The sequence below is a fragment of the Gorilla gorilla genome, chromosome 4 (genome assembly GCF_029281585.2).
Source record: "Gorilla gorilla gorilla isolate KB3781 chromosome 4, NHGRI_mGorGor1-v2.1_pri, whole genome shotgun sequence".
Lineage (NCBI taxonomy): Eukaryota > Metazoa > Chordata > Mammalia > Primates > Hominidae > Gorilla > Gorilla gorilla.
Window position 1 is genome coordinate 32,302,866 of NC_073228.2, and position 14,950 is coordinate 32,317,815.

At 38.3% G+C, this 14,950-nt stretch overlaps 1 protein-coding gene and 1 long non-coding RNA gene across 2 annotated transcripts in view; both read right to left on the reverse strand.

Annotated features, from left to right (window-relative positions):
- VMP1 (vacuole membrane protein 1) overlaps window positions 1–14,950 on the reverse strand; it is a 133,213-nt gene that overhangs the window by 82,531 nt on the left and 35,732 nt on the right. The window lies entirely within an intron of this gene.
- Window positions 1,816–3,674, reverse strand: LOC134758428 (uncharacterized). Its single transcript, XR_010133594.1, has 2 exons — window positions 3,400–3,674; window positions 1,816–3,127 (listed from the first exon to the last, which is right to left on the reverse strand). It is a non-coding gene; the product is annotated as an uncharacterized lncRNA (long non-coding RNA).

The following is a 14,950-nucleotide window of genomic DNA, read 5'->3' on the forward strand; positions in this document are numbered from 1 at the left end:
CCAAGACAGACCATCTGCTGTGCTATAAAATGAGTCTGAACACATTTAAAAGGATGTGACATGTGGCAAGGTAAAGATCAATACAGGGAGTACATCTTAAAGTGGCAAATAGGCAAGGCAGGGTGGCTCATGTCTGTATTCTCAGCACTTTGGGAGGCTGAGGCGGGAGACTCACTGGAGCCCAGGAGTTTTGAGATCAGCCCGGGTAACATGGAGAGACCCTCTCTCTCAAAACAAAACAAAACAAAACAAAACAAAAAATTAGCTGGGTATGGTGGTGTGCACCTGTAGTCCCAGTGAAGTGGAAGGATTGCTTGAGCCTGGGAGGTCAAGGTTGCTGTGAGCTGAGATCACGCCACTGTGACAGAATGAGACCCTGTCTTAAAAAAAAAAAAAAAAAAAAGAAAAGTGGCAAATAAAGGTCTGTTTTATTTTTGGTAACTCAGTATAGTTATTCTAGACGAAGTTAAATCAACAAGATAGCTTGGTTATTTGCAACATATTGGACATCTGGATTTGCTTCATTTCAGAGTTCCATATATCTAGTCTCATGAGCTGTATTACATTATATTTTCCAAAGATTGGTAATGGAATAATTTTGCCTTGTCCAGGATAAAAGATGTAGTGCTTGGCCAGGCAGGAGTATGTCTGGGTGAGAGCAAACTATACTTAGATGAAAGGGTAAGATTTCTAGTAAGAGCAGATGTAGGTACTTGTCTGTGGAAAAAGATATTTTATCTTTTAAAAACTCTTTTTACATAAGTTTAAAAAGTTACATTTCCATGATTTACATTCTTATTCATGAGTTTTAGTGATTAGAAAAGTTTTAGTGATTAGAAAAAAACCGAACTGAGATAATTCTATGTAATCAATTTTTACTCTAGCTTTAAGAATAACAATACACTACTAGTTCTTCTAATTAAGAGAAACTTAGAATTCAAAAAAAATTGTCCTAGAAGGGTAAAATTATACAAAACCACATCTATCTATCTATCTATCTATCTATCTATCTCCATCCTAATCTGGTAGTGAAGAGTTTTAAGTAGTTTTCTGATAATAATATAGTATCTATGTTAAGCCCAGAGAAAGAAATCCTTGTGCCACAAACACTAATTAGGGTCATAGTAAGAAAGGGGTGAATATATTCATACTTGAATTTATGAAAAAATCATATTAGTAAAATGATAAATCAGTATGTACACTGCTGCTTAATATTAAGTAAGTAAAACATTTTCTGGATTTTGAACTTTTCAAGTTCTCTGGATTTATACTACAGCGGCTCATGATTTACTATAATTGTACCTTCTTCACACACTTTGTAGCATTTAAAGGACTGAAAAGGTTATACTCATGTCTATGTTTCATCAAGAAAAACAGTATACCATCTAAAAGACCAGAGACAGAATACTGTTGGGTTTACTTTAGGGTCCTTTCTTACAGAGATATCTTTTAAAAACGAAAGACCTAAAATGTTCATATTAATTATTAGCCTAATTTAGGCAAGTATACTTATCAACCGAGATGAAGACTACAACATCACATTAAGAGTGCAGAATGTGTGTTGTGTGTGTATGAGTATTTTTAAGGAAGGCAAGCAGACAAAACAGACAGACATTCTTCCACTCTAGACGGCTCCCTCAGAACTGATAAAACATTCCTAAAGACTGGAGTTGTTTGGACAACATCTGTAATGTCAATTCATAGCCTAATCCATCATCTATACACAGAAGTCAAGTGAGATCCCAAAGGCAAAATTTCCAATTAGTTTTGTCTGGAAAGTTTAGGGCAAAGGTAATAAAATCAAGAATCCTGTGCTGATTCACTGGGAAAACATTTATTTGCCACACTTCTTCACTAAGGAACAAAAGCAGTCAGTGGTTAGTCTGGAATGTGATTCATTAGGAATATCTGGGTGATAAATAAACAAAAAAAGATGAAAAATGGTTGTTTGTATGACTTGCAAAACCTTTGTTTTCTTTCAGGGGACTTCAGAAACCCTTTTGCAAACACAGGAATTCTCTTCAGAATTTTTTTAATCATTGTTTTTCTCATTAGAGTCAGAAAACAAGGTTATGGTCTACAGCAAATAATTCTAGAAGGCTAGAGTGTAAAATATCGATTCCCAATGGGCACTGACAAGTTTAACCAGTGTTTATATTCTTTTTGTGAAGAAGGTCCCAAGTTATGCCTCTGGTCTCTCTTTATAAAATGCAGTACAGGCTGGGAACAGTGTCTCATGCTTGAAATCCTAACACTTTGAGAGGCCGAGGCAGCAGGATTACTTGAGCCCAGGAGTTCGAGACTAGCCCGGACAACACAGTGAGATTCCGTCTCTACTAAGAAAAAATATTAGCCCAGTGTGGTGGCATATGCCTGTAGTCCCAGCTACTTGGGAGGCTGAGATGGGAGGACCACTCGAGCCCAGGAGTTCAAGGTTGCAGTGAGCTATGATCATGCCACTGCACTCCAGCCTGAGCGACAGAGCAAGACCCTGTCTCAAAAAAAAAAAAAAACCAAAAACCAAAACAAAAAACAAAGAAACAAACTGTCAAAAAGCAGTAACCGGGGCATGCATTAATGTGGATTTCAGTTTTCTAAATCTGTTGGTAAATTACTGTTGGTAACTTCTATCTCCTCCTTTGTTTAACAAAAAGCCTAATAATGCCTGTTACCTAGGTCATAGGGTAGAAATATGAGATTATACTATAAAAGTGCAAATATAAAATTGCTGGCCAAAACAAAAGAAATATGAACTCTATAGTATTAGTTCATGCTCCAAGTTATAAGGTACTGTCTTTGAAGCTATTTTTATTATATTGAATTAATCCATATTAAAAGGCATGTTTGGCCAGGTGTGGTGGCTCACGCCTGTAATCCCAGCAGTTTGGGAGGCTGAGGCGGGCGGATCACTTGAGGTTAGGAGTTCAAGACCAGCCTGGCCAACATTGTGAAACTCCTGTCTCTACTAAAAATACAAAAAATTAGCCAGGTGTGGTGGCGCATGCTTGTAGTCCCAACTATTTGGGAGGGTGAGGCAGGAGAATCGCTTGAACGTGGGAGATGGAGTTTGCCGTGAGCCAAGATCGCGCCATTGCACTCCAGCCTGGGCGACAGAGTGAGTCTCCGTCTAAAAAAAAAAAAAAAGAAAAAGAAAAAGAAGGCATGTTTCACCTTTGTTCTCTAGACCCAAGCAACTTTTGATCATACAGTTGATTTAAGTATTCAAGAGAAATGAACTACATATTTATGAGAGAGCTGTTAAAAGGGGGGGGGGGGCTAGTATAAATTGTTTAAAATGTATGCTCAACAACAAATTTAAGCTAAACTAAATTTTCTTGGCTTTCATTTAAGCATACATTAATAAACTTAAGGGCAGGAAGTTACCCAGTCTGTGCATACCCCTTTTCCTTGGCAAAAACCCAGCCCGATGTCCTGAAGACCTTGGTTTCTTCTTTTGATGTGGTGATGCTCAGCAGAGTTAATATATGAGTCATTCCTTAGGGAAAGACAGGGAGAAGAGCTTTCATGCCTTCATCAAACAAAAGGCAAACAGATTTTTTTCTAAGAAGGGTCTGTTGGGCTTCCTGAAACAGCACTGAGTCACTGCATGCTTATAGCCATAGTTATAAGCATCTGGTATCAAGTCACACCAGAGCCTTAACTTTTGGTAATTTCTTTTTTGTCTTAAAAGGAGGATAGACAAATGAGCAATAAAGCAATAGTCAGAAGTCAAGCTGAATTGATAGGGAAGAAGCTGGCTAACAATTTTTTAAAAAAAGAATGATTCCACTTTATGGTATTAACTACTACAATATTTCACTTACTGAAACTATTTCACTATTTTATTTCAACCCATATGAATGCAGTTTTCCAAATAATATTTACTTTTAGCAATAGCCAAGAGTCAAAAAGTATCAGAAATGTCTATACTAAGGAAAAAACAGCTTTTAAAAAGTGCGGAATACTATACAGTGCTTCCTCCATAGGGTGCCATATACAGAGGAGGTCATAAATATGAAAAAGCAATTAAGATGTCAGATTTTTTAAATGTATAATTTTTTTTGTTTTCTTTTTAGTCATCAATTGACCTGTACTTCAGGGTAAATGTACAATTTTTAACACATATTTTAATAATGAAATAATCACAAACTTTAAAGCAGAAACAGGCTCTGAATCTTACACAGGGGCACATATCTCACAACTTTCTTTGCATCTAATTTATAACAAAAAGTACTTTTTTTCTATAAAAATGGTCATATGAAACAAATGGCTCACAGATATCATTCAAAGGATAACACCTTGATGTTACAGCTTCTAATAAAACCTGATCTATTCTACAATGTAACTGAATAGTTCCCAACTTTTCTACTTCCAAACTGCTTCTAGAAAGTAAAACTAACACTTTAAACATGAGAAAATCCAATGGTTAAAATATATGGCAAACAGAAAAATTGTAAAATATATTCAGCCTTCTACTTATAGCTAAATATTTGGGTATGTTTTTAAATTATAAAATGATTGTCGATCGTTTTTCTTCTCTTTACAGTTCTTTGTCTAGAAGCTGGGCTTAACTGAAAGGGATATAGGGCTTTGTGAAGTCTTTTGCCAGGAAACTGCTCCACCTAGTGTCAAAAATTGTACATACATCACATTATACAGGAGAGTAAACTGTAGCCCATGGACTCCTTTGCTATTAAGAACAGGCTTTATAAATCCTTAATGTTACATACAGTTTACAAATGATTCTTTAATCATCTTTTTGTCTTGTAACTTGATGAATCATAATGTACATGCATATAGGGAGCATGTCCAGAATACATTTCTCATAATCAAGTACCAAAGCTCCTGTTTTTGTTAACCTGGTTAATTACAGAATTATGAATCATATTTCTGTTAGTGGGAAATAATTACAAGGTGGCTAATGAAATAATCCCATCACTTCTCCTAACTGTGTACAACATCTAAACTTTTTTTTTTTTTCTTGAGACAGGGTCTCATTCTGTCGCCCAGGCTAGAGTGCAGTGGCGCGATCATAACCTCCCTTGGCTCAAGCGATTTTCCAACCTTGGCCTCAACCTCCACCTGAGTAGCTGGGACTACAGGAGCATGCCACTACACCTGGCTAATTAAAAATTTTTTTTCATAGAGACGGGGTCCCACTAGGTTGCCCAGGCTGATATGGTCTTGAACTCCCGGCCTCAAGTGATCCTCCTGCCTTGGCCTCCCAAAGTGCTGGGAATACAGGTGCGAGCCACTGCACCTGGCCTAAGCTTTTTAGAAATAAATTTTATTGTGCATAATTGAGGCTTACAATATGTTGTTATAGTATACATACAGATAACAAAATGGTTATACTATAGTAAAGCAAATTAACATGTTTATCATCTTACATAGCTACTTTTTAAAAATAAGAACAGCTAAAAATCTACTTAACAAAAATCCCTATTCCATTATAATTTTACAACAGTGGTACCTTAGATCTTTAGACCTGTTCATCCTACACATGACATCTAAACTTAATCCATAAGTTATTTATTCCTCAAAATGGTTGCAATCTTGTAAAATCTGGTATTTAAGAGGAATTGAACATACCAGTGGTTACATGAAACTGGAACCAAATCTTCCTGTCATCAGACAGCTCATTTAGAAGAAATTCTTCTGCTTTTCCCTTCATAAAAAGCTTTTTCTTTTTACTCTTAATTTTTTTATACAACTCATATATGCACAACTATATTCTTTTCTAAAGCATCATGTGAAACCTGTTATTTCTTGATCAAGAGAGAAATGATAGTACTTATTTGGCAAATGGGTGAACCAAATACACAGATGTCATACAAAAATCCTTAGAAGACAGCTAGCTCTCTCATTAAGGCTCCCAGGCTCACTATGTCTCTTCCGGTGTACTACTGTCATTCAATGAGTTGGAGCAGGGGTTAACAAACTACAAACTGCAGACCAAATCCAGCCTGCTACCTGTTTTTATGAATAAAGTTTTACCAGAAGATGGCCACATTCACTCATTTATGTACTGTCTATAATTGCTTTCTCGTTACAGTGACAGATCTGAGTAGTTGCACAGAGACTGGATAGTCCACGATGTGTAAATAGCTACGGATCTGATCCCTTACAGAAAAAGTGAGGCCGGATACAGTGGCTCATGCCTGTAATCCCGGCACTTTAGGAGGCTGAGGCGAGAGGATCTCTTGAACCGAGGAGTTTGAGACCAGCCTGGGCAACATGGAGAGACCCCGTTTCTACCCTTAAAAAAAACCCAGCTGGGTGTAGTGGTGCACACCTGTAGTCCCAGCTACTTGGGAGGCTGAGGTGGGAGGATCTCTTGTGCCCAGGAGGCTGAGGCTACAGCGGGCCATATTTATGCCACTGTACTCCAGCCTGGCAACAGAGAGAAACCCTGTCTCAAAAAAGAAACGAAGATAAAAGAAAATGAAAAAGAGAAGGTATGCTCTGTAGCCCTAGGTTAGACTTTTTTTTTTTTTTTTTTTTGAGACGGAGTTTTGCTCTTGTTGCCCAGGCTGGAGTGCAATGGCACAATCTCGGCTCACTGCAACCTCTGCCTCCCCCGTTCAAACAATTATCTCACCTCAGCCTCCCAAGTAGCTGGGATTACAGGCGCCCCCCCCCCCCACCACGCCCAGCTAATTTTTGTATTTTTAGCAGAGACAGGGTTTCACCATGTTGGCCAGGCTGGTCTCAAACTCCTGACCTCAGGTGATCCACCCACCGCAGCCTCCCAAAGTGCTGGGATCACAGGCATGAGCCACCGAGCCCGGTCTAGACCATTATTAAGATAGAAATTTTGACTCACAAAAACTGGCTGCATAGAGATGAGCCAAAGAGGTCAATAGCAGCTATGTTCTCTTTATGCAAACATTAACTTACTATTCTTACTCTGGATATAATTTCCGCTACATGAGAGAATAAATAAGCATTCCTGATCGCTCATGTACCGGATCTTCTAAAAGGTAACCTGAATGCTTGCTAAGACTAAAATAAATCTGTCAATGGATTTTGGGGAATTAATATGCAATAAAAGAGTGCTTAAAAGGTGCTACCTGGCCGATGACGAGGTCAGGAGATCAAGACCATCCTGGCTAACACGGTGAAACCCCGTCTCTACTGAAAATACAAAAAATTAGCCAGGCATGGTGGTGGGCGCCTGTAGTCCCAGCTACTCGGGAGGCTGAGGCAGGGGAATGGCGTGAACCCAGGAGGCGGGGTTTGCAGTGAGCTAAGATTGCACCACTGCACTCCAGCCTGGGCAACAGAGCTAGACTCTGTCTCCAAAAAAAAAAAAAAAAAAAAAGGTGCTATCTTGGAAAAATCTGCCAGCCCCAGAAGCTTCTTTGCACCTAATCTACATACAAACTCAAATAAGGTAAATGAATGAAATTTGTAACTTGCACTACTTGCTAGGCAAAATTTGTTCAAGGTAGATATCAAATGAATGAACAAAAATATGCCTGCATAAGAACTAAAAACAGAGGAAATGCGGTTTACAAATGCTATTAATTTCTAATTTATTTAATATTCTTTATTTCAAAGTACAATATACCTCACTATAAAGATAAACCAGAGACATAAGCATATTAGCATATGTTGAATAAAATTATTTTAAAAATCACTCATTGTGGGCTGGGCGTGATGGCTCATGCCTGTAATCCCAGCACTTTGGGAGGCCGAGGTGGGTGGATCACCTGAGGTCAGGAGGTCGAGGCCAGCCTGGCCAACATGGTGAAACCCCATTTCTACTAAAAATACAAAAATTAGCCAGGTGTGGTGGTGGACACCTATAATCTCAGCTACTTGGGAGTGTGAGGCAGGAGAATCACCTGGACCTAGGAGACAGAGGTTGCAGTGAGCCGAGTTTGCACCACTGCACTCCAGCCTGGGCAACAAGAGCGAAACTCCATCTCAAAAAAAAAAAAAAAAAAAAAAATTATTCATTGTGCCTATTTTTTGTCTAAATTTAAGTAAATTGAACGCAAAGAGCATAATAAAATGTTTACACAGCAAGAAGTAGATGCACTTATTTGCTGGAGAAATAAAACGATTTACTAATATTTAATATAAAACTGTTATGCAAATTAAGAAAAAGCTATATATAGATTAGGTCATTTTTCATCAACTGTCACAAATAAGACTCAGATGTTAGGAACAGACTGTTTTGCCAATAAAAGAAGTCGAATTATTTTATCTCTCATAGGCTTTGCAAAGATTCTATTTTACATTAATATATTCAACATGTATTTGTTGAGCACCTATTGAGTACTAGGCTCTGTTCTAGACAGTTGGAATACAACAGTAAGTTAAGTAGAGATAATGTAAAACCTAGGATGATTTTACTTTCCTCCAGACAAGTTTGCTTCTAGTGGGTAGACGGGCTGGGCCACTTACAGTTCTAAGAAGATAATAAGATTATTTTAACTTGAGGCAGGGCATGGTAGCTCATGCCTGTAATCGCAGCACTTTGGGAGGCTGAAGGGGGCTGATCACTTGAGGTCAGAATTCGAGACCAGCCTGGCCAACATGGTGAAACCCCGTCTCTACTAAAACTACAAAAACTAGCCAGGTGTGGTGGTGCATGCCTGTAATCCCACCTACTTGGGAGGCTGAGACATGAGAATCACTTGAACCCACGAGATGGAGGTTGCAGTGAGCTGAGATCACACCACTGCACTCCAGTTTGGATGACAGAGCGAGACTCTGTCTCAAAAAAAAAAAAAAAAAAAAGATTATTTAAACTTGAGCTTCAGTACCGGTGAAAGTTGATTTATATCTAGTTCATCACATCTTTTAAAGTGTGGCCCTTTAGAGTTCAAATTCAAAGCCTGCAGGTTTATCAGGGCCTATCCTTGGCCAGTCTCTCTTCTTTGGGTTTCCTGTATAACTTAGATCTTGGTCTTAGAATTCTTTTACTCTCTTTAAATATATATACAAATATACTCACCTTTAAACATATATTTAAAAATTTATTGGCTGGGCATGGTGGCTCACGCCTGTAATCCCAGCACTTTGGGAGGCTGAGGTAGGCGGATCGCGAGGTCAGGAGTTCAAGGCCAGCCTGACCAACACAGTGAAACCCCGTCTCTAATAAAAATACAAAAAAAAAAAAAAAATAGCCAGGCGTAGTAGCGGGCTCCTGTAATTTCAGCTACTGGGGAGGCTGAGGCAGGAGAAACACTGGAACCCAGGAAGCAGAGGTTGCAGTGGGCCGAGATTGCACTACTGCACTCCAGCCTGGGATCCAGCACTGCACTCCAGTGCTGGGATCACAGGCATGAGCCAGCCTGTGACAGCCACTCCAGACAGAGTGAGACTCTGTCTCAAAAAAAAAAAAAAAAAAAAAATAATAAATTCATCCACTCTTTTAAGAAACTTTTATGGGAGAGTTGGTCCAAATTGCCTAGTCATCATTGTTGGAAATGAAATGATCAGTGGTTTTCAATTATTCTATAACACTGTACTGAAATCAATTGTGGGAAATGTTCCTAATTTGTTAAGACTAGCTAAAGCATATAAATTGAAAATTATTACATTTCAAAAATAAATCAGAGTAAGCGTAGTGATATTGCTAATTATAATAGCAGCAATCATTTATTGAATACCTTGCATTTACTAGGTACTGAGCTGAAAATTGTACAATTAATTTCATTAATCCTCAAAACAGTCTTATGAGATGGGTACTATTATTATCACTCCCATTTACAGTTGAATGACTGAGGTTTAAAAGTTAAGAAATTTGCCAAATATCACACAGCTAGTAATATTGTACTAGACATTCAAACCTAGCTGTTTTACTCTGAAGAGGCCCTATTTCCCATCATAGGAATGAAGGATTTAATGAAAGATTTTATTCTTTTAACAAAATCGGTTTCAATCACTTGCATATTCCTGAATATTAAAGAAAAGATTGGACTTAAAGTTAGTATGTTTGGTATTACACCTGACACTGGGCATACCATAGGAGTTATGTCCTCCATGTAAATATGTGTATCAAAACGAAAGGAAAGGTTTTTTTTTTTTTTTTTTTTTTTTTTTTTTTGAGACGGAGTCTCGCTCTGTTGCCCAGGCTGGAGTGCAGCGGCATGATCTTGGCTCACTGTAAGCTCCGCCTCCCGGGTTCACGCCATTCTCCTGCCTCAGCCTGCCGAGTAGCTGGGACTACAGGTGCCCGCCACCACACCTGGCTAATTTTTTGTATTTTTAGTAGAGACGGGGTTTCACTGTGTTAGCCAGGATGGTCTCGATCTCCTGACCTCATGATCCGCCCGCCTCGGCCTCCCAAAGTGCTGGGATTACAGGCGTGAGCCACCGCGCCTGGCTGGAAAGGCTTTTTTTTTAAAGAGACAGGGTCTCGCTCTGTAACACAGGCTGGAGTGCAGTGGGACAATCATAGCTCACTGCAGCCTTAAACTCCTGGGCTCAAGTAGTCTTCCTACCTCGACTTCCTGAGTAGCTAGGACGATAGGTGTACACCCCCACACCCAGCTAATTAAAATATACATTTTTTTAAAGAAATGGGGTCTTGGCCAGGCACTGTGGCTCATGTCTGTAATCCTAGCACTTTGGGAGGCCAAAGCGGGTGGATCACTCTAGGTTAGGAGTTCAAGACCTGCCTGGCCAACATGGTGAAACCCCATCTCTACTAAAAATACAAAAATTAGCTGGGCGGTAGTGGCACGCGACTGTAATCCTAGCTACCTGCGAAGCTGAGGCAGGAGAATCACTTGAGCCTGGGAGGCAGAGGTTGTGGCGAGCCGAGATTGTGCCACTGTACTCCAGCCTGGGTGACAGAGTGAGATTCCATCTCAAAAAAAAAAAAAAAAAAAAGAAAGAAAGAAAGAAAGAAAGAAAAAAACCCGGGGTCTTGCTTTATTGCCCAGGCTGGTCTTAAACTCCTGGCCTCAAGTGATCCCCCTGCCTCCCTCTCCCAATGTGCTGGGATTACAGGCATAAGCTGGCCAGAAAGGTAGACTATTAACTGCTGAACTAATTAATGAACGAATGCGAGAAACTATTAAGAAATGCTCTTTTTACTTACATGCGTAGACTGGTTTTAGGCAGGCATGAATACAAGTAAATAATAGAATATGTCTCCTGGCTTAGTAGAGCCATTTGATGGCTTGGTTTTTGGGTGAAGTTGCTCTACACACATATATTTATCCAGACTAGAAACTGCAAATACAACAGTATATTGGCTGTATTAGCAATGCCACCTAGTGGCAGCCAAATATAGATATATTTTGAAAAAAGTTGTAGAAGAATGGTTCTTAACATTTCACAGTCTTTGGAGAACCTGACGAATACTATAGGTTCTTTCTTGCTAGAAAAAAAGCTTATTTGCAATGATACATAACAAGTACAGTGCTTTCGGAAATTAACAGGCCTCCTGAAACCCACTTTTTAACTATTAAAATTAATAGAACAAAGCAAGTAACCTAGTAGCCCAACCAACTCTCCATAAGCCATCAGCAGAAAAAATTTATTTATTTCCCCTTCATCTCCTCCTTTCTGGTTAGCAACCACTATTCTTGCATAAACAGTATCTTAACTTGTCCCTCTGGACTAGGTACTTGGTCTCTGCAAATTACTTGATTTACACTTTACTCAAATCAATTTACAAAACTTGATGGTTAGTAATTTTTCCCTGATGATTTTCATTAAATTTAATGATCAAATAAACAGTAACTTTTATTTGTAACATTTAAAGAAGTGATGAGGACTTCTAAGATATCTTAATTTCAAGTTATAACCTTTCAGTTATATCTAAAAATATTGCCGGGCATGTTGGCTCATGCCTGTAATCCCAGTACTTTGGGAGGCTGAGGCGGGTGGATCACCTGAGGCCAGGAGTTCAAGACCAGCCTGGCCAACATGGCAAAATCCTGTCTCTACTAAAAATACAAAAATTAGCTGGGTGTGGTGGTGCACACCTATAATTTCCAGCTACTTGGGAAGCTGAGGCACTAGAATTGCTTGAACCCGGGAGGCGGTGGTTGCAGTGAGCTGAGATCACAACACTGCACTCCAGCCTGGGTGTCAGAGAGAGATGCTATCTCAATAAATAAATAAATAAAAATATAAATGAAACTGTTTATGGATAAATTTAAGACAAATTCTCCATTTTAAAGCCAAACACATACGTATCTAATATTTTAGGAAATTTAGTAAGTCTTTTAGGTGACTAGTATACAACCAATTATAACTTACTAAATGATACTTCCAAAAAAGATACCTTCCACACTCTAGGAATCATTCATTCTAAACACAAATTTCAAAAACCTAATTGGGAAATTTTGCCTATGCAGAAAAAAAATTCATATTTCACTTTTAAGCTACGATTTCCAGTAAACAGAGCCATGATAAATAATGAATTACATTTTTTTCTGTTAAAATTAGTTTCTTTTTCACCACAAACTATTATCAAAAGGAGGCCCATATTTTTCACCAGACTACTCTCCCAATATGATCATTTATTCTCTTTGTTGAGGGTTAGTTATATGGGTATATTGCAGAGGTGCCTGTTTCATCAGCACATAATAGAACATGAGAATGTCACATTTCCCTAAGTGAGGATTATGTTAAGCCTGGAAAATGAAAGTAAGTGTAATTAGGACATCCTAAACACAACTGCATTTCCTACATATAAAAGAAAAGAAATGGTGACCAATAAGGATAAAATTCTGTTGATCACTAATCAGCAAGAAAATGGTATAAGCTTAAAAAAAACAGAGATTATTTAAAATTGTTTCTATTAAGTAAAAACCCAGATCAGATTTTGAAACCTTTGACTCTGCTTTGCTTCTGGTTTCTTATTTTACTCTTTTCTATAATTGCCAAAGTTCACAAGTAAATAGTTTACGCTTATTAATTAAAATTTTTACACTTGTCACACTATTGGTTATTGACTAGCTTGGCTCTTGGGAGGCCTAAGTGAGATAATTCATTTAAAGTGATGCTCACAGAGACTACCACCTAGTAAACATTCAATAAATGTTAGCTGCCTATCAGTCAGGATAGGTTAGATTATGACGTAATAACAAACAACACAAAGATCTCAAGCAACATCTATCACTTATGCTCACATTTCATTGGTCAAAGCAGATAATATGGCTGGAGTTCAGTAAGGTAGGGATGCAAAATCTTCCCATAGGAATGGGTACCACAAAATGGCCACCAAACATGAATAAAAATAAAAGAACTGACCAGCTAGTATTAGCATGAGTATGACAATGATGTTTGCCTTTTTTGTTGTTAGTAGTGCTTAACCTCTTGCAAACTGATTTCCACCCCAACTAGTCAATTAAAAAATAAAGACTAGTGATATCTTTTGTTTTCCTTTTGCTTTTCTGCAAATTATATTTTATAAATGCTCTTTCTTCTTCATTCTTTCTGTTAAACCCAGGGGATCCTAAATGGAAGTCAGGATCAAAAAGGTCTAAGAACTAAAGGTCATTTGGTCAAATGGAAATGGCATATACTAGATCTCTCTTTATATTTCTTTTATATTTAACAGATTTCTCCCCAAGCTTCTAAATATTCAATTTCTTTCCTTCCTTCCTTTTCTTCTTTCTTTCATCTCTCTCTTTCCTTCTCTCTCTTTTTTTTTTTTTTTTTTCTGGTAGAGATGGGGTCTCATTATGTTGCCCTGGCAGGTCTTGAACTCCTGGTCTCAAGCAGGGATCCTTCCTTGGCCTCTCAAAGTGCTGAGACTACAGGCATGAGCCACCATGCCTGGACTTTATTTCTTTTTTAAATATTGACTTTTTTTTTTTTTTTTGAGACGGAATTTCGCTCTTGTTGCCCAGGCCGGGGTGCAGCGGTGGAATCTTGGCTCACTGCAACCTCCACCTCCCGGGTTCAACTGATTCTCCTGCCTCAGCCTCCTGAGTAGCTGGGATTACAGGTGCCTGTCACCACGCCTGGCTAATTTCTTGTGTTTTTAGTAGAGACGGGGTTTCATCATGTTGGCCAGGCTGGTCTCAAATTCCTGACCTCAGGTGATCCACCCGCCTCGGCCTCCCAAAGTGCAGAGATTACAGGCATGAGCCACCGCACCTGGTCAAATATTGGCTTTCTAGTCACTATCATCTGAAACAGTGGGTTTTGGGGGACAAAATCCAACAGATTCATGATTAAAAAAAAAAAAAACAAAAACCTCAGCAAACTTGGCATAGAGGGGTACTTCCTCAACCTGGTAAATAATATCTACAAAAACCTACAGCTAACATCATACTTAAGGGTGAGAAACTAGAGGCCTTCCCATTAAGGTTGGGAACAAGGCAGGATGGCCCCTTCATGACTCCTCTTCAACATTATTTTGAAAACCTAACCAATGCAATAAGACAAGAAAGGAAATAACAGGTATACAGATTGGGAAGGTAGAAAAACTGTCTTTGTTCACAGATGACATAATTATCTATGTAGAAAATCATAAGGAATCATCAAAAAAGTCTTGGAGCTATTAAGCAATTACAGCAATGTTGTAGGATATAAGGTTAGTAAACAACCTTAAACAAGCCAAGTTTTTTCTATATATTAGTAATTAATACGCATGTTCTATCAATAGAGTATATATTAATACTCATGATCTATCAGAAAATATATTTATGTATTTATAAATATAGCATATATATAGCATATATATATATAGAGAGAGAGAGAGAGAAAGAGAGAGCAGTTTTTTAAAAATAACTGCCAAACAGGAACAAACAAGATATCCTTCAGTAAGTGAATGGATACACAAACTGGTGGTACATCCATACAGAGGAATATTATTAAATAGTGATGAAAAGAAATGAGGTATCACACCAGAAAAAGACAAGGAAAAACCTTAAATGTATATTGCAAAGTGAAAGAGGTCAGTCAGAAAAGGATCATACCCTATAATTCCAACTATAGTGTCTTCTGGAAAAGGCAAAACTATAGA